The sequence below is a fragment of the Anomaloglossus baeobatrachus genome, chromosome 4 (genome assembly GCF_048569485.1).
Source record: "Anomaloglossus baeobatrachus isolate aAnoBae1 chromosome 4, aAnoBae1.hap1, whole genome shotgun sequence".
In the NCBI taxonomy this organism is placed as follows: domain Eukaryota; kingdom Metazoa; phylum Chordata; class Amphibia; order Anura; family Aromobatidae; genus Anomaloglossus; species Anomaloglossus baeobatrachus.
Window position 1 is genome coordinate 670,473,808 of NC_134356.1, and position 25,634 is coordinate 670,499,441.

At 36.7% G+C, this 25,634-nt stretch overlaps 13 non-coding genes across 13 annotated transcripts; all 13 read right to left on the reverse strand.

Annotated features, from left to right (window-relative positions):
* Window positions 1-1,466: 1,466 nt before the first annotated feature.
* TRNAI-AAU (transfer RNA isoleucine (anticodon AAU)) lies at window positions 1,467-1,540 on the reverse strand. The gene has a single exon. It is a non-coding gene; the product is annotated as a tRNA-Ile (tRNA).
* Window positions 1,541-2,111: 571 nt separating this feature from the next.
* Window positions 2,112-2,185, reverse strand: TRNAI-AAU (transfer RNA isoleucine (anticodon AAU)). The gene has a single exon. It is a non-coding gene; the product is annotated as a tRNA-Ile (tRNA).
* A 1,369-nt stretch (window positions 2,186-3,554) lies between these two features.
* TRNAI-AAU (transfer RNA isoleucine (anticodon AAU)) lies at window positions 3,555-3,628 on the reverse strand. The gene has a single exon. It is a non-coding gene; the product is annotated as a tRNA-Ile (tRNA).
* A 1,850-nt stretch (window positions 3,629-5,478) lies between these two features.
* TRNAI-AAU (transfer RNA isoleucine (anticodon AAU)) lies at window positions 5,479-5,552 on the reverse strand. The gene has a single exon. It is a non-coding gene; the product is annotated as a tRNA-Ile (tRNA).
* Window positions 5,553-6,438: 886 nt separating this feature from the next.
* Window positions 6,439-6,512, reverse strand: TRNAI-AAU (transfer RNA isoleucine (anticodon AAU)). Its single transcript has one exon. It is a non-coding gene; the product is annotated as a tRNA-Ile (tRNA).
* Window positions 6,513-9,162: 2,650 nt separating this feature from the next.
* On the reverse strand, window positions 9,163-9,236 carry TRNAI-AAU (transfer RNA isoleucine (anticodon AAU)). The gene has a single exon. It is a non-coding gene; the product is annotated as a tRNA-Ile (tRNA).
* A 1,389-nt stretch (window positions 9,237-10,625) lies between these two features.
* Window positions 10,626-10,699, reverse strand: TRNAI-AAU (transfer RNA isoleucine (anticodon AAU)). Its single transcript has one exon. It is a non-coding gene; the product is annotated as a tRNA-Ile (tRNA).
* An 886-nt stretch (window positions 10,700-11,585) lies between these two features.
* On the reverse strand, window positions 11,586-11,659 carry TRNAI-AAU (transfer RNA isoleucine (anticodon AAU)). The gene has a single exon. It is a non-coding gene; the product is annotated as a tRNA-Ile (tRNA).
* Window positions 11,660-14,943: 3,284 nt separating this feature from the next.
* On the reverse strand, window positions 14,944-15,017 carry TRNAI-AAU (transfer RNA isoleucine (anticodon AAU)). Its single transcript has one exon. It is a non-coding gene; the product is annotated as a tRNA-Ile (tRNA).
* An 8,127-nt stretch (window positions 15,018-23,144) lies between these two features.
* Window positions 23,145-23,218, reverse strand: TRNAI-AAU (transfer RNA isoleucine (anticodon AAU)). Its single transcript has one exon. It is a non-coding gene; the product is annotated as a tRNA-Ile (tRNA).
* Window positions 23,219-23,789: 571 nt separating this feature from the next.
* TRNAI-GAU (transfer RNA isoleucine (anticodon GAU)) lies at window positions 23,790-23,863 on the reverse strand. Its single transcript has one exon. It is a non-coding gene; the product is annotated as a tRNA-Ile (tRNA).
* A 571-nt stretch (window positions 23,864-24,434) lies between these two features.
* On the reverse strand, window positions 24,435-24,508 carry TRNAI-GAU (transfer RNA isoleucine (anticodon GAU)). The gene has a single exon. It is a non-coding gene; the product is annotated as a tRNA-Ile (tRNA).
* Window positions 24,509-25,237: 729 nt separating this feature from the next.
* TRNAI-GAU (transfer RNA isoleucine (anticodon GAU)) lies at window positions 25,238-25,311 on the reverse strand. Its single transcript has one exon. It is a non-coding gene; the product is annotated as a tRNA-Ile (tRNA).
* Window positions 25,312-25,634: the final 323 nt, after the last annotated feature.

Genomic DNA, 25,634 nt, shown 5'->3' on the forward strand with positions numbered 1-25,634 from the left:
TTACCAGCTTGTGGCAGGCTGCCAGCGATGGCTCCTGCTCACTGTAGCTGTAAAAAGCCCTGCTTTTTGCAGCTAGAACCGTTCTCGAACGTATCTAGAACTATCGAGCTTTTAGCAAAAAGCTCGAGTTCTAGTTCGATCTCGAACAGCCCAAAAATCACTCGAGCCGCGAACTGGAGAACCACGAACCACGAACCGCGCTCAACTCTAGTTATTAGCACCACGCTCTAACCGATTGAGCTAACCGGCCACTTTTGCCCCATATCTACTCTCTTTTAATGATCTTGCTCTAATTTTGAGCCAGCTACTGACCTCTCAAAGCTTGATCTGTCCACAGTGAAAGGTAAATTACGTTGAAAGTTGACTAATTCTTAGAGAGCCCATCAAAAGCATAGGAACCAATCTTAAATGAGAATTGACAAGCTTTTTTTATATTATGAGCAATATGTTGCCACCAACCACTCTAACTTGTCACGTGATGAGCCAGTAAATTACGCCATTGCTTGGATTAGTTTTTGCCTGCATTACAATTAGTGATAGACTTAGCTGTCAATATTTACAGTTATATCGAATTCCAGTTGCCCAAAACTTCTTAAAAAACGCTTAGAAACTGAAATCTCTGGCCATACAATAGATTATATTTCTATTTTGCTTCAATTCGTTACTCTGTCATACTTTAAGGTTAACGACGATGTAACATGGCCACTCTCTTACTCTAACCAAGTTATTTCAAGTTTGTAAATTAATTTTACACATCGGATGGATAAAACCTACGGATCTTTTTCCAAAAGTCACTGGATGTGAACAGAAAGCCAAAGGAAAGGCCAGCACGGGGGTCGAACCCGCAACCTTGGCGTTATTAGCACCATGCTCTAACCGATTAGGCTAACCGCCCACTTTTGCCCCATATCTACTCTCTTTTAATGAACTTGCTTTAATTTTGAGCCAGCTACTGAACTCTCAAAGCTTGATCTGTCCACAGTGAAAGGTAAAATACGTTGAAAGTTGACTAATTCTTAGAGAGCCCATCAAAAGCATAGGAACCAATCTTAAATGAGAATTGACAAGCTTTTTTTATATTATGAGCAATATGTTGCCACCAACCACTCTAACTTGTCACGTGATGAGCCAGTAAATTACGCCATTGCTTGGATTAGTTTTTGCCTGCATTACAATTAGTGACAGACTTAGCTGTAAATATTTACAGTTATATCGAATTCCAGTTGCCCAAAACTTCTTAAAAAACGCTTAGAAACTGAAATCTCTGGCCATACAATAGATTATATTTCTATTTTGCTTCAATTTGTTACTCTGTCATACTTTAAGGTTAACGACGATGTAACATGGCCACTCTCTTACTCTAACCAAGGTATTTCAAGTTTGCAAATTAATTTTACACATTGGATGGATAAAACTTACGGATCTTTTTCCAAAAGTCACTGGATGTGAACAGAAAGCCAAAAGAATGGCCAGCACGGGGGTCGAACCCGCAACCTTGGCGTTATTAGCACCACGCTCTAACCGATTGAGCTAACCGGCCTCTTTAGCCCCATATCTACTCTCTTTTAATGAACTTGCTCTAATTTTGAGCCAGCTACTGACCTCTCAAAGCTTGATCTGTCCACAGTGAAAGGTAAAATACGTTGAAAGTTGACTAATTCTTAGAGAGCCCATCAAAAGCATAGGAACCAATCTTAAATGAGAATTGACAAGCTTTTTTTATATTATGAGCAATATGTTGCCACCAACCACTCTAACTTGTCACGTGATGAGCCAGTAAATTACGCCATTGCTTGGATTAGTTTTTGCCTGCATTACAATTAGTGATAGACTTAGCTGTCAATAATTACAGTTATATCGAATTTCAGTTGCCCAAAACTTCTTAAAAAACGCTTAGAAACTGAAATCTCTGGCCATACAATAGATTATATTTCTATTTTGCTTCAATTCGTTACTCTGTCATACTTTAAGGTTAACGACGATGTAACATGGCCACTCTCTTACTCTAACCAAGTTATTTCAAGTTTGCAAATTAATTTTACACATTGGATGGATAAAACCTACGGATCTTTTTCCAAAAATCACTGGATGTGAACAGAAAGCCAAAAGATTGGCCAGCACGGGGGTCGAACCCGCAACCTTGGCGTTATTAGCACCACGCTCTAACCGATTGAGCTAACCAGCCACTTTTGCCCCATATCTACTCTCTTTTAATGAACTTGCTCTAATTTTGAGCCAGCTACTGACCTCTCAAAGCTTGATCTGTCCACAGTGAAAGGTAAAATACGTTGAAAGTTGACTAATTCTTAGAGAGCCCATCAAAAGCATAGGAACCAATCTTAAATGAGAATTGACAAGCTTTTTTTATATTATGAGCAATATGTTGCCACCAACCACTCTAACTTGTCACGTGATGAGCCAGTAAATTACGCCATTGCTTGGATTAGTTTTTGCCTGCATTACAATTAGTGATAGACTTAGCTGTCAATAATTACAGTTATATCGAATTTCAGTTGCCCAAAACTTCTTAAAAAACGCTTAGAAACTGAAATCTCTGGCCATACAATAGATTATATTTCTATTTTGCTTCAATTCGTTACTCTGTCATACTTTAAGGTTAACGACGATGTAACATGGCCACTCTCTTACTCTAACCAAGTTATTTCAAGTTTGTAAATTAATTTTACACATTGGATGGTTAAAACCTACGGATCTTTTTCCAAAAGTCACTGGATGTGAACAGAAAGCCAAAGGAATGGCCAGCACGGGGGTCGAACCCGCAACCTTGGCGTTATTAGCACCACTGTCTACCCGATTGAGCTAACCGGCCACTTTTGCCCCATATCTACTCTCTTTTAATGAACTTGCTCTAATTTTGAGCCAGCTACTCAAAGCTCAAAGCTTGATCTGTCCACAGTGAAAGGTAAAATACGTTGAAAGTTGACTAATTCTTAGAGAGCCCATCAAAAGCATAGGAACCAATCTTAAATGAGAATTGACAAGTTTTTTTTATATTACGAGCAATATGTTGCAACCAACCACTCTAACTTGTCACGTGATGAGCCAGTAAATTACGACATTGCTTGGATTAGTTTTTGCCTGCATTACAATTAGTGATAGACTTAGCTGTCAATATTTACAGTTATATCGAATTTCAGTTGCCCAAAACTTCTTAAAAAACGCTTAGAAACTGAAATCTCTGGCCATAAAATAGATTATTTTTTTATTTTCGTTCAAGTCGCTTGGATTAGTTTTGCCTGCATTACAATTAGTGATAGACTTAGCTGTCAATATTTACAGTTATATCGAATTCCAGTTGCCCAAAACTTCTTAAAAAACGCTTAGAAACTGAAATCTCTGGCCATACAATAGATTATATTTCTATTTTGCTTTAATTCGTTACTCTGTAATACTTTAAGGTTAACAACGATGTAACATGGCCACTCTCTTACTCTAACCAAGTTATTTCAAGTTTGTAAATTAATTTTACACATTGGATGGATAAAACCTACGGATCTTTTTCCAAAAGTCACTGGATGTGAACAGAAAGCGAATGGCCAGCACGGGGTTCGAACCCGCAACCTTGGCGTTATTAGCACCACACTCTAACCGATTGAGCTAACCGGCCACTTTTGTCTCATATCTACTCTCTTTTAATGAACTTGCTCTAATTTTGAGCCAGCTACTGACCTCTCAAAGCTTGATCTGTCCACAGTGAAAGGTAAAATACGTTGAAAGTTGACTAATTCTTAGAGAGCCCATCAAAAGCATAGAAACCAATCTTAAATGAGAATTGACAAGCTTTTTTTATATTATGCGTAATATGTTGCCACCAACCACTCTAACTTGTCACGTGATGAGCCAGTAAATTACACCATTGCTTGGATTAGTTTTTGCCTGCATTACAATTAGTGATAGACTTAGCTGTCAATATTTACAGTTATATCGAATTTCAGTTGCCCAAAACTTCTTAAAAAACGCTTAGAAACTGAAATCTCTGGCCATACAATAGATTATATTTCTATTTTACTTCAAGTTGCTTGGATTAGTTTTGCCTGCATTACAATTAGTGATAGACTTAGCTGTCAATATTTACAGTTATATCGAATTCCAGTTGCCCAAAACTTCTTAAAAAACGCTTAGAAACTGAAATCTGTGGCCATAAAATAGATAATATTTCTATTTTGCTTCAAGTCGCTTGGATTAGTTTTGCCGGCATTACAATTAGTGATAGACTTAGCTGTCAATATTTACAGTTATATCGAATTCCATTTGCCCAAAACTTCTTAAAAAACGCTTAGAAACTGAAATCTCTGGCCATACAATAGATTATATTTCAATTTTGCTTCAATTCGTTACTCTGTCATACTTTAAGGTTAACGACGATGTAACATGGCCACTCTCTTACTCTAACCAAGTTACTTCAAGTTTGTAAATTAATTTTACACATTGGATGGATAAAACCTACGGATCTTTTTCCAAAAGTCACTGGATGTGAACAGAAAGCCAAAGGAATGGCCAGCACTGGGGTCGAACCCGCAACCTTGGCGTTATTAGCACCACGCTCTAACTGATTGAGCTAACCGGCCACTTTTGCCCCATATCTACTCTCTTTTAATGAACTTGCTCTAATTTTGAGCCAGCTACTGACCTCTCAAAGCTTGATCTGTCCACAGTGAAAGGTAAAATACGTTGAAAGTTGACTAATTCTTAGAGAGCCCATCAAAAGCATAGGAACCAATCTTAAATGAGAATTGACAAGCTTTTTTTATATTATGAGCAATATGTTGCCAACCAAAAAACTATAACTTGTCACGTGATGAGCCAGTAAATTACGCCATTGCTTGGATTAGTTTTTGCCTGCATTACAATTAGTGATAGACTTAGCTGTCAATATTTACAGTTATATCGAATTCCAGTTGCCCAAAACTTCTTAAAAAATGCTTAGAAACTGAAATCTTTGGCCATACAATAGATTATATTTCTATTTTGCTTCAAGTTGCTTGGATTAGTTTTGCCTGCATTACAATTAGTGATAGACTTGGCTGTCAATATTTACAGTTATATCGAATTCCAGTTGCCCAAAACTTCTTAAAAAACACTTAGAAACTGAAATCTCTGGCCATAAAATAGATTATTTTTCTATTTTGCTTCAAGTCGCTTGGATTAGTTTTGCCTGCATTACGATTAGTGATAGACTTAGCTGTCAATATTTACAGTTATATCGAATTCCAGTTGCCCAAAACTTCTTAAAAAACGCTTAGAAACTGAAATCTCTGGCCATACAATAGATTATATTTCTATTTTGCTTCAATTCGTTACCTTGTCATACTTTAAGGTTAACGACGATGTAACATGGCCACTCTCTTACTCTAACCAAGTTATTTCAAGTTTGTAAATTAATTTTACACATTGGATGCATAAAACCTACGGATCTTTTTCCAAAAGTCACTGGATGTTAACAGAAAGCCAAAAGAATGGCCAGCACGGGGGTCAAACCCGCAACCTTGGCGTTATTAGCACCACGCTCTAACCGATTGAGCTAACCGGCCACTTTTGCCCTATATCTACTCTCTTTTAATGAACTTGCTCTAATTTTGAGCCAGCTACTGACCTCTCAAAGCTTGATCTGTCCACAGTGAAAGGTAAAATACGTTGAAAGTTGACTAATTCTTAGAGAGCCCATCAAAAGCATAGGAACCAATCTTAAATGAGAATTGACCAGCTTTTTTTATATTATGAGCAATATGTTGCCAACAACCACTCTAACTTGTCACGTGATGAGCCAGTAAATTATGCCATTGCTTGGATTAGTTTTTGCCTGCATTACAATTAGTGATAGACTTAGCTGTCAATATTTACAGTTATATCGAATTCCAGTTGCCCAAAACTTCTTAAAAAACGCTTAGAAACTGAAATCTCTGGCCATACAATAGATTATATTTCTATTTTGCTTCAAGTTGCTTGGATTAGTTTTGCCTGCATTACAAATAGTGATAGACTTAGCTGTCAATATTTACAGTTATATCGAATTCCAGTTGCCCAAAACTTCTTAAAAAACGCTTAGAAACTGAAATCTCAGGCCATAAAATAGATTATATTTCTATTTTGCTTCAAGTCACTTGGATTAGTTTTGCCTGCATTACAATTAGTGATAGACTTAGCTGTCAATATTTACAGTTATATCGAATTCCATTTGCCCAAAACTTCTTAAAAAACGCTTAGAAACTGAAATCTCTGGCCATACAATAGATTATATTTCTATTTTGCTTCAATTCGTTACTCTGTCATACTTTAAGGTTAACGACGATGCAACATGGCCACTCTCTTACTCTAACCAAGTTATTTCAAGTTTGTAAATTAATTTTACACATTGGATGGATAAAACCTACGGATCTTTTTCCAAAAGTCACTGGATGTGAACAGAAAGCAAAGGAATGGCCAGCACGGGGGTCGAACCCACAACCTTGGCGTTATTAGCACCACGCTCTAACCGATTGAGCTAACCGGCCACTTTTACCCCACATCTACTCTTTTTTAATGAACTTGCTCTAATTTTGAGCCAGCTACTGACCTCTCAAAGCTTGATCTGTCAACAGTGAAAGGTAAAATACGTTGAAAGTTGACTAATTCTTAGAGAGCCCATCAAAAGCATAGGAACCAATCTTAAATGAGAATTGACAAGCTTTTTTTATATTATGAGCAATATGTTGCCACCAACCACTCTGACTTGTCACGTGATGAGCCAGTAAATGACGCCATTGCTTGGATTAGTTTTTGCCTGCATTACAATTAGTGATAGACTTAGCTGTCAATATTTGCAGTTATATCGAATTCCAGTTGCCCAAAACTTTTCAAAAAACGCTTAGAAACTGAAATCTCTGGCAATACAATAGATTATATTTCTATTTTGCTTCAATTCGTTACTCTGTCATACTTTAAGGTTAACGACGATGTAACATGGCCACTCTCTTACTCTAACCAAGTTATTTCAAGTTTGTAAATTAATTTTACACATTTAATGGATAAAACCTACGGATCATTTTCCAAAAGTCACTGGATGTGAACAGAAAGCCAAAGGAATTGCCAGCACGGGGGTTGAACCCGCAACCTTGGCGTTATTAGCACCACGCTCTAACTGATAGAGCTAACTGGCCACTTTTGCCCCATATCTACTCTCTTTTAATGATCTTGCTCTAATTTTGAGCCAGCTACTGACCTCTCAAAGCTTGATCTGTCCACAGTGAAAGGTAAAATACGTTGAAAGTTGACTAATTCTTAGAGAGCCCATCAAAAGCATAGGAACCAAATTTAAATGAGAATTGACAAGCTTTTTTTATATTATGACTAATATGTTGCCACCAACCACTCTAACTTGTCACGTGATGAGCCAGTAAATTACGCCATTGCTTGGATTAGTTTTTGCCTGCATTACAATTAGTGATAGACTTAGCTGTCAATATTTACAGTTATATCGAATTCCAGTTGCCCAAAACTTCTTAAAAAACACTTAGAAACTGAAATCTCTGGCCATACAATGCATTATATTTCTATTTTGCTTCAAGTTGCTTGGATTAGTTTTGCCTGCATTACAATTAGTGATAGACTTAGCTGTCAATATTTACAGTTATATCGAATTCCAGTTGCCCAAAACTTCTTAAAAAACACTTAAAAACTAAAATCTCTGGCCATAAAATAGGTTATATTTCTATTTTGCTTCAAGTCGCTTGGATTAGTTTTGCCTGCATTACAATTAGTGATAGACTTAGCTGTCAATATTTACAGTTATATCGAATTCCAGTTGCCCAATACTTCTTAAAAAACGCTTAGAAACTGAAATCTCTGGCCATAAAATAGATTATATTTCTATTTTGCTTCAAGTCCCTTGGATTAGTTTTGAGTGCATTACAATTAGTGATAGACTTAGCTGTCAATATTTACAGTTATATCGAATTCCAGTTGCCCAAAACTTCTTAAAAAACGCTTAGAAACTGAAATCTCTGGCCATACAATAGATTGTATTTCAATTTTGCTTCAATTCGTTACTCTGTCATACTTTAAGGTTAACGACGATGTAACATGGCCACTCTCTTACTCTAACCAAGTTATTTCAAGTTTGTAAATTAATTTTACACATTGGATGGATAAAACCTTAGGATCTTTTTCCAAAAGTCACTGGATGTGAACAGAAAGCCAAAGGAATGGCCAGCACAGGAGTGGAACCCGCAACCTTGGCGTTATTAGCACCACGCTCTAACCGATTGAGCTAACCGGCCACTTTTGCCCCATATCTATTCTCTTTTAATGAACTTGCTCTAATTTTGAGCCAGCTACTGACCTCTCAAAGCTTGATCTGTCCACAGTGAAAGGTAAAATACGTTGAAAGTTGACTAATTCTTAGAGAGCCCATGAAAAGCATAGGAACCAATCTTAAATGAGAATTGACAAGCTTTTTTTATATTATGAGCAATATGTTGCCACCAACCACTCTAACTTGTCACGTGATGAGCCAGTAAATTACGCCATTGCTTGGATTAGTTTTTGCCTGCATTACAATTAGTGATAGACTTAGCTGTCAATATTTACAGTTATATCGAATTCCAGTTGCCCAAAACTTCTTAAAAAACACTTAGAAACTGAAATCTCTGGCCATACAATGCATTATATTTCTATTTTGCTTCAAGTTGCTTGGATTAGTTTTGCCTGCATTACATTTAGTGATAGACTTAGCTGTCAATATTTACAGTTATATCGAATTCCAGTTGCCCAAAACTTCTTAAAAAACACTTAGAAACTGAAATCTCTGGCCATAAAATAGGTTATATTTCTATTTTGCTTCAAGTCGCTTGGATTAGTTTTGCCTGCATTACAATTAGTGATAGACATAGCTGTCAATATTTACAGTTATATCGAATTCCAGTTGCCCAAAACTTTTCAAAAAACGCTTAGAAACTGAAATCTCTGGCCATGCAATAGATTATATTTCTATTTTGCTTCAATTCGTTACTCTGTCATACTTTAAGGTTAACGACGATGTAACATGGCCACTCTCTTACTCTAACCAAGTTATTTCAAGTTTGTAAATTAATTTTACACATTTAATGGATAAAACCTACGGATCTTTTTCCAAAAGTCACTGGATGTGAACAGAAAGCAAAGGAATGGCCAGCACGGGGGTCGAACCCGCAACCTTGGCGTTATTAGCACCACGCTCTAACCGATTGAGCTAACTGGCCACTATTGCCCTATATCGAATTCCAGTTGCCCAAAACTTCTTAAAAAACGCTTAGAAACTGAAATCTGTGGCCATAAAATAGATAATATTTCTATTTTGCTTCAAGTCGCTTGGATTAGTTTTGCCGGCATTACAATTAGTGATAGACTTAGCTGTCAATATTTACAGTTATATCGAATTCCATTTGCCCAAAACTTCTTAAAAAACGCTTAGAAACTGAAATCTCTGGCCATACAATAGATTATATTTCAATTTTGCTTCAATTCGTTACTCTGTCATACTTTAAGGTTAACGACGATGTAACATGGCCACTCTCTTACTCTAACCAAGTTACTTCAAGTTTGTAAATTAATTTTACACATTGGATGGATAAAACCTACGGATCTTTTTCCAAAAGTCACTGGATGTGAACAGAAAGCCAAAGGAATGGCCAGCACTGGGGTCGAACCCGCAACCTTGGCGTTATTAGCACCACGCTCTAACTGATTGAGCTAACCGGCCACTTTTGCCCCATATCTACTCTCTTTTAATGAACTTGCTCTAATTTTGAGCCAGCTACTGACCTCTCAAAGCTTGATCTGTCCACAGTGAAAGGTAAAATACGTTGAAAGTTGACTAATTCTTAGAGAGCCCATCAAAAGCATAGGAACCAATCTTAAATGAGAATTGACAAGCTTTTTTTATATTATGAGCAATATGTTGCCAACCAAAAAACTATAACTTGTCACGTGATGAGCCAGTAAATTACGCCATTGCTTGGATTAGTTTTTGCCTGCATTACAATTAGTGATAGACTTAGCTGTCAATATTTACAGTTATATCGAATTCCAGTTGCCCAAAACTTCTTAAAAAATGCTTAGAAACTGAAATCTTTGGCCATACAATAGATTATATTTCTATTTTGCTTCAAGTTGCTTGGATTAGTTTTGCCTGCATTACAATTAGTGATAGACTTGGCTGTCAATATTTACAGTTATATCGAATTCCAGTTGCCCAAAACTTCTTAAAAAACACTTAGAAACTGAAATCTCTGGCCATAAAATAGATTATTTTTCTATTTTGCTTCAAGTCGCTTGGATTAGTTTTGCCTGCATTACGATTAGTGATAGACTTAGCTGTCAATATTTACAGTTATATCGAATTCCAGTTGCCCAAAACTTCTTAAAAAACGCTTAGAAACTGAAATCTCTGGCCATACAATAGATTATATTTCTATTTTGCTTCAATTCGTTACCTTGTCATACTTTAAGGTTAACGACGATGTAACATGGCCACTCTCTTACTCTAACCAAGTTATTTCAAGTTTGTAAATTAATTTTACACATTGGATGCATAAAACCTACGGATCTTTTTCCAAAAGTCACTGGATGTTAACAGAAAGCCAAAAGAATGGCCAGCACGGGGGTCAAACCCGCAACCTTGGCGTTATTAGCACCACGCTCTAACCGATTGAGCTAACCGGCCACTTTTGCCCTATATCTACTCTCTTTTAATGAACTTGCTCTAATTTTGAGCCAGCTACTGACCTCTCAAAGCTTGATCTGTCCACAGTGAAAGGTAAAATACGTTGAAAGTTGACTAATTCTTAGAGAGCCCATCAAAAGCATAGGAACCAATCTTAAATGAGAATTGACCAGCTTTTTTTATATTATGAGCAATATGTTGCCAACAACCACTCTAACTTGTCACGTGATGAGCCAGTAAATTATGCCATTGCTTGGATTAGTTTTTGCCTGCATTACAATTAGTGATAGACTTAGCTGTCAATATTTACAGTTATATCGAATTCCAGTTGCCCAAAACTTCTTAAAAAACGCTTAGAAACTGAAATCTCTGGCCATACAATAGATTATATTTCTATTTTGCTTCAAGTTGCTTGGATTAGTTTTGCCTGCATTACAAATAGTGATAGACTTAGCTGTCAATATTTACAGTTATATCGAATTCCAGTTGCCCAAAACTTCTTAAAAAACGCTTAGAAACTGAAATCTCAGGCCATAAAATAGATTATATTTCTATTTTGCTTCAAGTCACTTGGATTAGTTTTGCCTGCATTACAATTAGTGATAGACTTAGCTGTCAATATTTACAGTTATATCGAATTCCATTTGCCCAAAACTTCTTAAAAAACGCTTAGAAACTGAAATCTCTGGCCATACAATAGATTATATTTCTATTTTGCTTCAATTCGTTACTCTGTCATACTTTAAGGTTAACGACGATGCAACATGGCCACTCTCTTACTCTAACCAAGTTATTTCAAGTTTGTAAATTAATTTTACACATTGGATGGATAAAACCTACGGATCTTTTTCCAAAAGTCACTGGATGTGAACAGAAAGCAAAGGAATGGCCAGCACGGGGGTCGAACCCACAACCTTGGCGTTATTAGCACCACGCTCTAACCGATTGAGCTAACCGGCCACTTTTACCCCACATCTACTCTTTTTTAATGAACTTGCTCTAATTTTGAGCCAGCTACTGACCTCTCAAAGCTTGATCTGTCAACAGTGAAAGGTAAAATACGTTGAAAGTTGACTAATTCTTAGAGAGCCCATCAAAAGCATAGGAACCAATCTTAAATGAGAATTGACAAGCTTTTTTTATATTATGAGCAATATGTTGCCACCAACCACTCTGACTTGTCACGTGATGAGCCAGTAAATGACGCCATTGCTTGGATTAGTTTTTGCCTGCATTACAATTAGTGATAGACTTAGCTGTCAATATTTGCAGTTATATCGAATTCCAGTTGCCCAAAACTTTTCAAAAAACGCTTAGAAACTGAAATCTCTGGCAATACAATAGATTATATTTCTATTTTGCTTCAATTCGTTACTCTGTCATACTTTAAGGTTAACGACGATGTAACATGGCCACTCTCTTACTCTAACCAAGTTATTTCAAGTTTGTAAATTAATTTTACACATTTAATGGATAAAACCTACGGATCATTTTCCAAAAGTCACTGGATGTGAACAGAAAGCCAAAGGAATTGCCAGCACGGGGGTTGAACCCGCAACCTTGGCGTTATTAGCACCACGCTCTAACTGATAGAGCTAACTGGCCACTTTTGCCCCATATCTACTCTCTTTTAATGATCTTGCTCTAATTTTGAGCCAGCTACTGACCTCTCAAAGCTTGATCTGTCCACAGTGAAAGGTAAAATACGTTGAAAGTTGACTAATTCTTAGAGAGCCCATCAAAAGCATAGGAACCAAATTTAAATGAGAATTGACAAGCTTTTTTTATATTATGACTAATATGTTGCCACCAACCACTCTAACTTGTCACGTGATGAGCCAGTAAATTACGCCATTGCTTGGATTAGTTTTTGCCTGCATTACAATTAGTGATAGACTTAGCTGTCAATATTTACAGTTATATCGAATTCCAGTTGCCCAAAACTTCTTAAAAAACACTTAGAAACTGAAATCTCTGGCCATACAATGCATTATATTTCTATTTTGCTTCAAGTTGCTTGGATTAGTTTTGCCTGCATTACAATTAGTGATAGACTTAGCTGTCAATATTTACAGTTATATCGAATTCCAGTTGCCCAAAACTTCTTAAAAAACACTTAAAAACTAAAATCTCTGGCCATAAAATAGGTTATATTTCTATTTTGCTTCAAGTCGCTTGGATTAGTTTTGCCTGCATTACAATTAGTGATAGACTTAGCTGTCAATATTTACAGTTATATCGAATTCCAGTTGCCCAATACTTCTTAAAAAACGCTTAGAAACTGAAATCTCTGGCCATAAAATAGATTATATTTCTATTTTGCTTCAAGTCCCTTGGATTAGTTTTGAGTGCATTACAATTAGTGATAGACTTAGCTGTCAATATTTACAGTTATATCGAATTCCAGTTGCCCAAAACTTCTTAAAAAACGCTTAGAAACTGAAATCTCTGGCCATACAATAGATTGTATTTCAATTTTGCTTCAATTCGTTACTCTGTCATACTTTAAGGTTAACGACGATGTAACATGGCCACTCTCTTACTCTAACCAAGTTATTTCAAGTTTGTAAATTAATTTTACACATTGGATGGATAAAACCTTAGGATCTTTTTCCAAAAGTCACTGGATGTGAACAGAAAGCCAAAGGAATGGCCAGCACAGGAGTGGAACCCGCAACCTTGGCGTTATTAGCACCACGCTCTAACCGATTGAGCTAACCGGCCACTTTTGCCCCATATCTATTCTCTTTTAATGAACTTGCTCTAATTTTGAGCCAGCTACTGACCTCTCAAAGCTTGATCTGTCCACAGTGAAAGGTAAAATACGTTGAAAGTTGACTAATTCTTAGAGAGCCCATGAAAAGCATAGGAACCAATCTTAAATGAGAATTGACAAGCTTTTTTTATATTATGAGCAATATGTTGCCACCAACCACTCTAACTTGTCACGTGATGAGCCAGTAAATTACGCCATTGCTTGGATTAGTTTTTGCCTGCATTACAATTAGTGATAGACTTAGCTGTCAATATTTACAGTTATATCGAATTCCAGTTGCCCAAAACTTCTTAAAAAACACTTAGAAACTGAAATCTCTGGCCATACAATGCATTATATTTCTATTTTGCTTCAAGTTGCTTGGATTAGTTTTGCCTGCATTACATTTAGTGATAGACTTAGCTGTCAATATTTACAGTTATATCGAATTCCAGTTGCCCAAAACTTCTTAAAAAACACTTAGAAACTGAAATCTCTGGCCATAAAATAGGTTATATTTCTATTTTGCTTCAAGTCGCTTGGATTAGTTTTGCCTGCATTACAATTAGTGATAGACATAGCTGTCAATATTTACAGTTATATCGAATTCCAGTTGCCCAAAACTTTTCAAAAAACGCTTAGAAACTGAAATCTCTGGCCATACAATAGGTTATATTTCTATTTTGCTTCAAGTTGCTTTGATTAGTTTTGCCTGCATTACAATTAGTGATAGACTTAGCTGTCAATATTTACAGTTATATCGAATTCCAGTTGCCCAAAACTTCTTAAAAAACGCTTAGAAACTGAAATCTCTGGCCATACAATAGGTTATATTTCTATTTTGCTTCAAGTTGCTTGGATTAGTTTTTGCCTGCATTACAATTAGTGATAGACTTAGCTGTCAATATTTACAGTTATATCGAATTCCAGTTGCCCAAAACTTCTTAAAAAACGCTTAGAAACTGAAATCTCTGGCCATACAATAGATTATATTTCTATTTTGCTTCAAGTTGCTTGGATTAGTTTTGCCTGCACTACAATTAGTGATAGACTTAGCTGTCAATATTTACAGTTATATCGAATTCCAGTTGCCCAAAACTTCTTAAAAAACGCTTAGAAACTGAAATCTCTGGCCATAAAATAGATTATATTTCTATTTTGCTTCAAGTCCCTTGGATTAGTTTTGCCTGCATTACAATTAGTGATAGACTTAGCTGTCAATATTTACAGTTATATCGAATTCCAGTTGCCCAAAACTTCTTAAAAAACGCTTAGAAACTGAAATCTCTGGCCATACAATAGATTGTATTTCAATTTTGCTTCAATTCGTTACTCTGTCATACTTTAAGGTTAACGACGATGTAACATGGCCACTCTCTTACTCTAACCAAGTTATTTCAAGTTTGTAAATTAATTTTACACATTGGATGGATAAAACCTTCGGATCTTTTTCCAAAAGTCACTGGATGTGAACAGAAAGCCAAAGGAATGGCCAGCACGGGAGTCGAACCCGCAACCTTGGCGTTATTAGCACCACGCTCTAACCGATTGAGCTAACCGGCCACTTTTGCCCCATATCTATTCTCTTTTAATGAACTTGCTCTAATTTTGAGCCAGCTACTGACCTCTCAAAGCTTGATCTGTCCACAGTGAAAGGTAAAATACGTTGAAAGTTGACTAATTCTTAGAGAGCCCATGAAAAGCATAGGAACCAATCTTAAATGAGAATTGACAAGCTTTTTTTATATTATGAGCAATATGTTGCCACCAACCACTCTAACTTGTAACGTGATGAGCCAGTAAATTACGCCATTGCTTGGATTAGTTTTTGACTGCATTACAATTAGTGATAGACTTAACTGTCAATACTTACAGTTATATCGAATTCCAGTTGCCCAAAACTTCTTAAAAAACGCTTAGAAACTGAAATCTCTGGCCATACAATAGATTATATTTCTATTTTGCTTCAATTCGTTACTCTGTCATACTTTAAGGTTAACGACGATGTAACATGGCCACTCTCTTACTCTAACCAAGTTACTTCAAGTTTGTAAATTAATTTTACACATTGGATGGATAAAACCTACGGATCTTTTTCCAAAAGTCACTGGATGTGAACAGAAAGCCAAAGGAATGGCCAGCACGGGGGTCGAACCCGCAACCTTGGCTTTATTAGCACCACGCTCTAACCGATTGAGCTAACCGGCCACTTTTGCTCCATATCTACTCTCTTTTAATGAACTTGCTCTAATTTTGAGCCAGCTACTGACCTCTCAAAGCTTGACCTGTCCACAGTGAAAGGTAAAATACGTTGAAAGTTGACTAATTCTTAGAGAGCCCATCAAAAGCATAGGAACCAATCTTAAATGAGAATACACAAGCTTTTTTTATATTATGAGCAATATGTTGCCAACAACCACTCTAACTTGACACGTGATGAGCCAGTAAATTACGCCATTGCTTGGATTAGTTTTTGCCTGCATTACAATTAGTGATAGACTTAGCTGTCAATATTTACAGTTATATCGAATTCCAGTTGCCCAAAACTTCTTAAAAAACGCTTAGAAACTGAAATCTCTGGCCATACAATATATTATATTTCTATTTTGCTTCAAGTTGCTTGGATTAGTTTTGCCTGCATTACAATTAGTGATATACTTAGCTGTCAATATTTACAGTTATATCGAATTCCAGTTGCCCAAAACTTCTTAAAAAACACTTAGAAACTGAAATCTCTGGCCATACAATAGATTATATTTCTATTTTGCTTCAATTTGTTACTCTGTCATACTTTAAGGTTAACGACGATGTAACATGGCCACTCTCTTACTCTAACCAAGTTATTTCAGGTTTGTAAATTAATTTTACACATTGGATGGATAAAACCTACGGATCTTTTTCCAAAAGTCACTGGATGTGAACAGAAAGCCAAATGAATGGCCAGCACGGGGGTCGAACCCGCAACCTTGGCAATATTAGCACCACGCTCTAACTGATTGAGCTAACCGGCCACGTTTGCCCCATATCTACTCTCTTTTAATGAACTTGCTCTAATTTTGAGCCAGCTACTGACCTCTCAAAGCTTGATCTGTCCACAGTGAAAGGTAAAATACGTTGAAAGTTGACTAATTCTTAGAGAGCCCATCAAAAGCATAGGAACCAATCTTAAATAAGAATTGACAAGCTTTTTTTATATTATGAGCAATATGTTGCCACCAACCACTCTAACTTGTCACGTGATGAGCCAGTAAATTACGCCATTGCTTGGATTAGTTTTTGCCTGCATTACAATTAGTGATAGACTTAGCTGTCAATATTTACAGTTATATCGAATTCCAGTTGCCCAAAACTTCTTAAAAAACGCTTAGAAACTGAAATCTCTGGCCATACAATAGGTTATATTTCTATTTTGCTTCAAGTTGCTTGGATTAGTTTTTGCCTGCATTACAATTAGTGATAGACTTAGCTGTCAATATTTACAGTTATATCGAATTCCAGTTGCCCAAAACTTCTTAAAAAACGCTTAGAAACTGAAATCTCTGGCCATACAATAGATTATATTTCTATTTTGCTTCAAGTTGCTTGGATTAGTTTTGCCTGCACTACAATTAGTGATAGACTTAGCTGTCAATATTTACAATTATATCGAATTCCAGTTGCCCAAAACTTCTTAAAAAACGCTTAGAAACTGAAATCTCTGGCCATAAAATAGATTATATTTCTATTTTGCTTCAAGTCCCTTGGATTAGTTTTGCCTGCATTACAATTAGTGATAGACTTAGCTGTCAATATTTACAGTTATATCGAATTCCAGTTGCCCAAAACTTCTTAAAAAACGCTTAGAAACTGAAATCTCTGGCCATACAATAGATTGTATTTCAATTTTGCTTCAATTCGTTACTCTGTCATACTTTAAGGTTAACGACGATGTAACATGGCCACTCTCTTACTCTAACCAAGTTATTTCAAGTTTGTAAATTAATTTTACACATTGGATGGATAAAACCTTCGGATCTTTTTCCAAAAGTCACTGGATGTGAACAGAAAGCCAAAGGAATGGCCAGCACGGGAGTCGAACCCGCAACCTTGGCGTTATTAGCACCACTCTCTAACCGATTGAGCTAACCGGCCACTTTTGCCCCATATCTATTCTCTTTTAATGAACTTGCTCTAATTTTGAGCCAGCTACTGACCTCTCAAAGCTTGATCTGTCCACAGTGAAAGGTAAAATACGTTGAAAGTTGACTAATTCTTAGAGAGCCCATGAAAAGCATAGGAACCAATCTTAAATGAGAATTGACAAGCTTTTTTTATATTATGAGCAATATGTTGCCACCAACCACTCTAACTTGTCACGTGATGAGCCAGTAAATTACGCCATTGCTTGGATTAGTTTTTGACTGCATTACAATTAGTGATAGACTTAACTGTCAATACTTACAGTTATATCGAATTCCAGTTGCCCAAAACTTCTTAAAAAACGCTTAGAAACTGAAATCTCTGGCCATACAATAGATTATATTTCTATTTTGCTTCAATTCGTTACTCTGTCATACCTTAAGGTTAACGACGATGTAACATGGCCACTCTCTTACTCTAACCAAGTTACTTCAAGTTTGTAAATTAATTTTACACATTGGATGGTTAAAACCTACGGATCTTTTTCCAAAAGTCACTGGATGTGAACAGAAAGCCAAAGGAATGGCCAGCACGGGGGTCGAACCCGCAACCTTGGCTTTATTAGCACCACGCTCTAACCGATTGAGCTAACCGGCCACTTTTGCTCTATATCTACTCTCTTTTAATGAACTTGCTCTAATTTTGAGCCAGCTACTGACCTCTCAAAGCTTGACCTGTCCACAGTGAAAGGTAAAATACGTTGAAAGTTGACTAATTCTTAGAGAGCCCATCAAAAGCATAGGAACCAATCTTAAATGAGAATAGACAAGCTTTTTTTATATTATGAGCAATATGTTGCCATCAACCACTCTAACTTGACACGTGATGAGCCAGTAAATTACGCCATTGCTTGGATTAGTTTTTGCCTGCATTACAATTAGTGATAGACTTAGCTGTCAATATTTACAGTTATATCGAATTCCAGTTGCCCAAAACTTCTTAAAAAACGCTTAGAAACTGAAATCTCTGGCCATACAATAGATTATATTTCTATTTTCCTTCAAGTTGCTTGGATTAGTTTTGCCTGCATTACAATTAGTGATATACTTAGCTGTCAATATTTACAGTTATATCGAATTCCAGTTGCCCAAAACTTCTTAAAAAACACTTAGAAACTGAAATCTCTGGCCATACAATAGATTATATTTCTATTTTGCTTCAATTTGTTACTCTGTCATACTTTAAGGTTAACGACGATGTAACATGGCCACTCTCTTACTCTAACCAAGTTATTTCAGGTTTGTAAATTAATTTTACACATTGGATGGATAAAACCTACGGATCTTTTTCCAAAAGTCACTGGATGTGAACAGAAAGCCAAATGAATGGCCAGCACGGGGGTCGAACCCGCAACCTTGGCAATATTAGCACCACGCTCTAACTGATTGAGCTAACCGGCCACGTTTGCCCCATATCTACTCTCTTTTAATGAACTTGCTCTAATTTTGAGCCAGCTACTGACCTCTCAAAGCTTGATCTGTCCACAGTGAAAGGTAAAATACGTTGAAAGTTGACTAATTCTTAGAGAGCCCATGAAAAGCATAGGAACCAATCTTAAATGAGAATTGACAAGCTTTTTTTATATTATGAGCAATATGTTGCCACCAACCACTCTAACTTGTCACGTGATGAGCCAGTAAATTACGCCATTGCTTGGATTAGTTTTTGACTGCATTACAATTAGTGATAGACTTAACTGTCAATACTTACAGTTATATCGAATTCCAGTTGCCCAAAACTTCTTAAAAAACGCTTAGAAACTGAAATCTCTGGCCATACAATAGATTATATTTCTATTTTGCTTCAATTCGTTACTCTGTCATACTTTAAGGTTAACGACGATGTAACATGGCCACTCTCTTACTCTAACCAAGTTACTTCAAGTTTGTAAATTAATTTTACACATTGGATGGATAAAACCTACGGATCTTTTTCCAAAAGTCACTGGATGTGAACAGAAAGCCAAAGGAATGGCCAGCACGGGGGTCGAACCCGCAACCTTGGCTTTATTAGCACCACGCTCTAACCGATTGAGCTAACCGGCCACTTTTGCTCTATATCTACTCTCTTTTAATGAACTTGCTCTAATTTTGAGCCAGCTACTGACCTCTCAAAGCTTGACCTGTCCACAGTGAAAGGTAAAATACGTTGAAAGTTGACTAATTCTTAGAGAGCCCATCAAAAGCATAGGAACCAATCTTAAATGAGAATAGACAAGCTTTTTTTATATTATGAGCAATATGTTGCCACCAACCACTCTAACTTGACACGTGATGAGCCAGTAAATTACGCCATTGCTTGGATTAGTTTTTGCCTGCATTACAATTAGTGATAGACTTAGCTGTCAATATTTACAGTTATATCGAATTCCAGTTGCCCAAAACTTCTTAAAAAACGCTTAGAAACTGAAATCTCTGGCCATACAATAGATTATATTTCTATTTTGCTTCAAGTTGCTTGGATTAGTTTTGCCTGCATTACAATTAGTGATATACTTAGCTGTCAATATTTACAGTTATATCGAATTCCAGTTGCCCAAAACTTCTTAAAAAACACTTAGAAACTGAAATCTCTGGCCATACAATAGATTATATTTCTATTTTGCTTCAATTTGTTACTCTGTCATACTTTAAGGTTAACGACGATGTAACATGGCCACTCTCTTACTCTAACCAAGTTATTTCAGGTTTGTAAATTAATTTTACACATTGGATGGATAAAACCTACGGATCTTTTTCCAAAAGTCACTGGATGTGAACAGAAAGCCAAATGAATGGCCAGCACTGGGGTCGAACCCGCAACCTTGGCAATATTAGCACCACGCTCAAACTGATTGAGCTAACCGGTCACGTTTGCCCCATATCTACTCTCTTTTAATGAACTTGCTCTAATTTTGAGCCAGCTACTGACCTCTCAAAGCTTGATCTGTCCACAGTGAAAGGTAAAATACGTTGAAAGTTGACTAATTCTTAGAGAGCCCACCAAAAGCATAGGAACCAATCTTAAATGAGAATTGACAAGCTTTTTTTATATTATGAGCAATATGTTGCCACCAACCACTCTGACTTGTCACGTGATGAGCCAGTAAATGACGCCATTACTTGGATTAGTTTTTGCCTGCATTACAATTAGTGATAGACTTAGCTGTCAATATTTACAGTTATATCGAATTCCAGTTGCCCAAAACTTCTTAAAAAACGCTTAGGAACTGAAATCTCTGGCCATACAATAGATTATATTTCAATTTTGCTTCAATTCATTACTCTGTCATACTTTAAGGTTAACGACGATGTAACATGGCCACTCTCTTACTCTAACCAAGTTATTTCAAGTTTGTAAATTAATTTTACACATTGAATGGATAAAACCTACGGATCTTTTTCCAAAAGTCACTGGATGTGAACAGAAAGCCAAAGGAACGGCCAGCACAGGGGTCGAACCCGCAACCTGGGCGTTATTAGCACCACGCTCTAACCGATTGAGCTAACCGGCCACTTTTGCCCCATATCTACTCTCTTTTAATGAACTTGCTCTAATTTTGAGCCAGCTACTGACCTCTCAAAGCTTGATCTGTCCACAGTGAAAGGTAAAATACGTTGAAAGTTGACTAATTCTTAGAGAGCCCATCAAAAGCATAGGAACCAATCTTAAATGAGAATTGACAAGCTTTTTTTATATTATGAGCAATATGTTGCCACCAATTACACTAACTTGTCACGTGATGAGCCAGTAAATTACGCCATTGCTTGGATTAGTTTTTGCCTGCATTACAATTAGTGATAGACTTAGCTGTCAATATTTACAGTTATATCGAATTCCAGTTGCCCAAAACTTTGTAAAAAAGGCTTAGAAACTGAATGCTCTGGCCATACAATAGATTATATTTCTATTTTGCTTCAATTCGTTACTCTGTCATACTTTAAGGTTAACGACGATGTAACATGGCCACTCTCTTACTCTAACCAAGTTATTTTAAGTTTGTAAATTAATTTTACACATTGGATGGATAAAACCTACAGATCTTTTTCCAAAAGTCACTGGATGTGAACAGAAGCCAAAGGAATGGCCAGCACTGGGGTCGAACCCGCAACCTTGGCTTTATTAGCACCACGCTCTAACCGATTGAGCTAACTGGCCACTTTTGCCCCATATCTACTCTCTTTTAATGAACTTGCTCTAATTTTGAGCCAGCTACTGACCTCTCAAAGCTTGATCTGTCCACAGTGAAAGGTAAAATACGTTGAAAGTTGACTAATTCTTAGAGAGCCCATCAAAAGCATAGGAACCAATCTTAAATAAGAATTGACAAGCTTTTTTTATATTATGAGCAATATGTTGCCACCAACCACTCTAACTTGTCACGTGATGAGCCAGTAAATTACGCCATTGCTTGGATTAGTTTTTGCCTGCATTACAATTAGTGATAGACTTAGCTGTCAATATTTACAGTTATATCGAATTCCAGTTGCCCAAAACTTCGTAAAAATTGCTTAGAAACTGAAATCTCTGGCCATACAATAGATTATATTTCTATTTTGCTTCAAGTTGCTTGGATTAGTTTTGCCTGCATTACAATTAGTGATAGACTTAGCTGTCAATATTTACAGTTATATCGAATTCCAGTTGCCCAAAACTTCTTAAAAAACGCTTAGAAACTGAAATCTCTGGCCATACAATAGATTATATTTCTATTTTGCTTCAATTCGTTACTCTGTCATACTTTAAGGTTAACGACGATGTAACATGGCAACTCTCTTACTCTAACCAAGTTATTTCAAGTTTGTAAATTAATTTTACACATTGGATGGATAAAACCTACGGATCTTTTTCCAAAAGTCACTGGATGTGAACAGAAAGCCAAAGGAATGGCCAGCACGGGGGTCGAACCCGCAACCTTGGCAATATTAGCACCAAGCTCTAACTGATTGAGCTAACCGGCCACGTTTGCCCCATATCTACTCTCTTTTAATGAACTTGCTCTAATTTTGAGCCAGCTACTGACCTCTCAAAGCTTGATCTGTCCACAGTGAAAGGTAAAATACGTTGAAAGTTGACTAATTCTTAGAGAGCCCATCAAAAGCATAGGAACCAATCTTAAATGAGAATTGACAAGCTTTTTTTATATTATGAGCAATATGTTGCCACCAACCACTCTGACTTGTCACGTGATGAGCCAGTAAATGACGCCATTGCTTGGATTAGTTTTTGCCTGCATTACAATTAGTGATAGACTTAGCTGTCAATATTTACAGTTATATCGAATTCCAGTTGCCCAAAACTTCTTAAAAAACGCTTAGGAACTGAAATCTCTGGCCATACAATAGATTATATTTCAATTTTGCTTCAATTCGTTACTCTGTCATACTTTAAGGTTAACGACGATGTAACATGGCCACTCTCTTACTCTAACCAAGTTATTTCAAGTTTGTAAATTAATTTTACACATTGGATGGATAAAACCTACGGATCTTTTTCCAAAAGTCACTGGATATGAACAGAAAGCCAAAGGAATGGCCAGCACGGGAATCGAACCCGCAACCTTGGCGTTATTAGCACCACGCTCTAACCGATTGAACTAACCGGCCACTTTTGCCCCATATCTACTCTCTTTTAATGAACTTGCTCTAATTTTGAGCCAGCTACTGACCTCTCAAAGCTTGATCTGTCCACAGTGAAAGGTAAAATACGTTGAAAGTTGACTAATTCTTAGAGAGCCCATCAAAAGCATAGGAACCAATCTTAAATGAGAATTGACAAGCTTTTTTTAAATTATGAGCAATATGTTGCCACCAACCACACTAACTTGTCACGTGATGAGCCAGTAAATTACGCCATTGCTTGGATTAGTTTTTGCCTGCATTACAATTAGTGATAGACTTAGCTGTCAATATTTACAGTTATATCGAATTCCAGTTGCCCAAAACTTCTTAAAAAACACTTAGAAACTGAAATCTCTGGCCATACAATAGATTATATTTCTATTTTGCTTCAATTCGTTACTCTGTCATACTTTAAGGTTAACGATGATGTAACATGGCCACTCTCTTACTCTAACCAAGTTATTTCAAGTTTGTAAATTAATTTTACACATTGGATGGATAAAACCTACGGACCTTTTTCCAAAAGTCACTGGATGTGAACAGAAAGCCAAAGGAATGGCCAGCACGGGGGTCGAACCCGCAACCTTGGCGTTATCAGCACCACGCTCTAACCGATTGAGCTAACCGGCCACTTTTGCCCCATATCTACTCTCTTTTAATGAACTTGCTCTAATTTTGAGCCAGCTACTGACCTCTCAAAGCTTGATCTGTCCACAGTGAAAGGTAAAATACGTTGAAAGTTGACTAATTCTTAGAGAGCCCATCAAAAGCATAGGAACCAATCTTAAATGAGAATTGACAAGCTTTTTTTATATTATGAGCAATATGTTGCCACCAACCACTCTAACTTGTCACGTGATGAGCCAGTAAATTACGCCATTGCTTGGATTAGTTTTTGCCTGCATTACAATTAGTGATAGACTTAGCTGTCAATATTTACAGTTATATCGAATTTCAGTGGCCCAAAACTTCTTAAAAAACGCTTAGAAACTGAAATCTCTGGCCATACAATAGATTATATTTCTATTTTGCTTCAATTCGTTACTCTGTCATACTTTAAGGTTAACGATGATGTAACATGGCCACTCTCTTACTCTAACCAAGTTATTTCAAGTTTGTAAATTAATTTTACACATTGGATGGATAAAACCTACGGAACTTTTTCCAAAAGTCACTGGATGTGAACAGAAAGCCAAAGGAATGGCCAGCACGGGGGTCGAACCCGCAACCTTGGCGTTATCAGCACCACGCTCTAACCGATTGAGCTAACCGGCCACTTTTGCCCCATATCTACTCTCTTTTAATGAACTTGCTCTAATTTTGAGCTAGCTACTGACCTCTCAAAGCTTGATCTGTCCACAGTGAAAGGTAAAATACGTTGAAAGTTGACTAATTCTTAGAGAGCCCATCAAAAGCATAGGAACCAATCTTAAATGAGAATTGACAAGCTTTTTTTATATTATGAGCAATATGTTGCCACCAACCACTCTAACTTGTCACGTGATGAGCCAGTAAATTACGCCATTGCTTGGATTAGTTTTTGCCTGCATTACAATTAGTGATAGACTTAGCTGTCAATATTTACAGTTATATCGAATTCCAGTTGCCCAAAACTTCTTAAAAAACGCTTAGAAACTGAAATCTCTGGCCATACAATAGATTATATTTCTATTTTGCTTCAAGTTGCTTGGATTAGTTTTGCCTGCATTACAATTAGTGATAGACTTAGCTGTCAATATTTACAGTTATATCGAATTCCAGTTGCCCAAAACTTCTTAAAAAACGCTTAGAAACTGAAATCTCTGGCCATACAATAGATTATATTTCTATTTTGCTTCAATTCGTTACTCTGTCATACTTTAAGGTTAACGATGATGTAACATGGCCACTCTCTTACTCTAACCAAGTTATTTCAAGTTTGTAAATTAATTTTACACATTGGATGGATAAAACCTACGTAACTTTTTCCAAAAGTCACTGGAAGTGAACAGAAAGCCATAGGAATGGCCAGCACGGGGGTCGAACCCGCAACCTTGGCGTTATCAGCACCACGCTCTAACCGATTGAGCTAACCGGCCACTTTTGCCCCCTATCTACTCTCTTTTAATGAACTTGCTCTAATTTTGAGCCAGCTACTGACCTCTCAAAGCTTGATCTGTCCACAGTGAAAGGTAAAATACGTTGAAAGTTGACTAATTCTTAGAGAGCCCATCAAAAGCATAGGAACCAATCTTAAATGAGAATTGACAAGCTTTTTTTATATTATGAGCAATATGTTGCCACCAACCACTCTAACTTGTCACGTGATGAGCCAGTAAATTACGCCATTGCTTGGATTAGTTTTTGCCTGCATTACAATTAGTGATAGACTTAGCTGTCAATATTTACAGTTATATCGAAT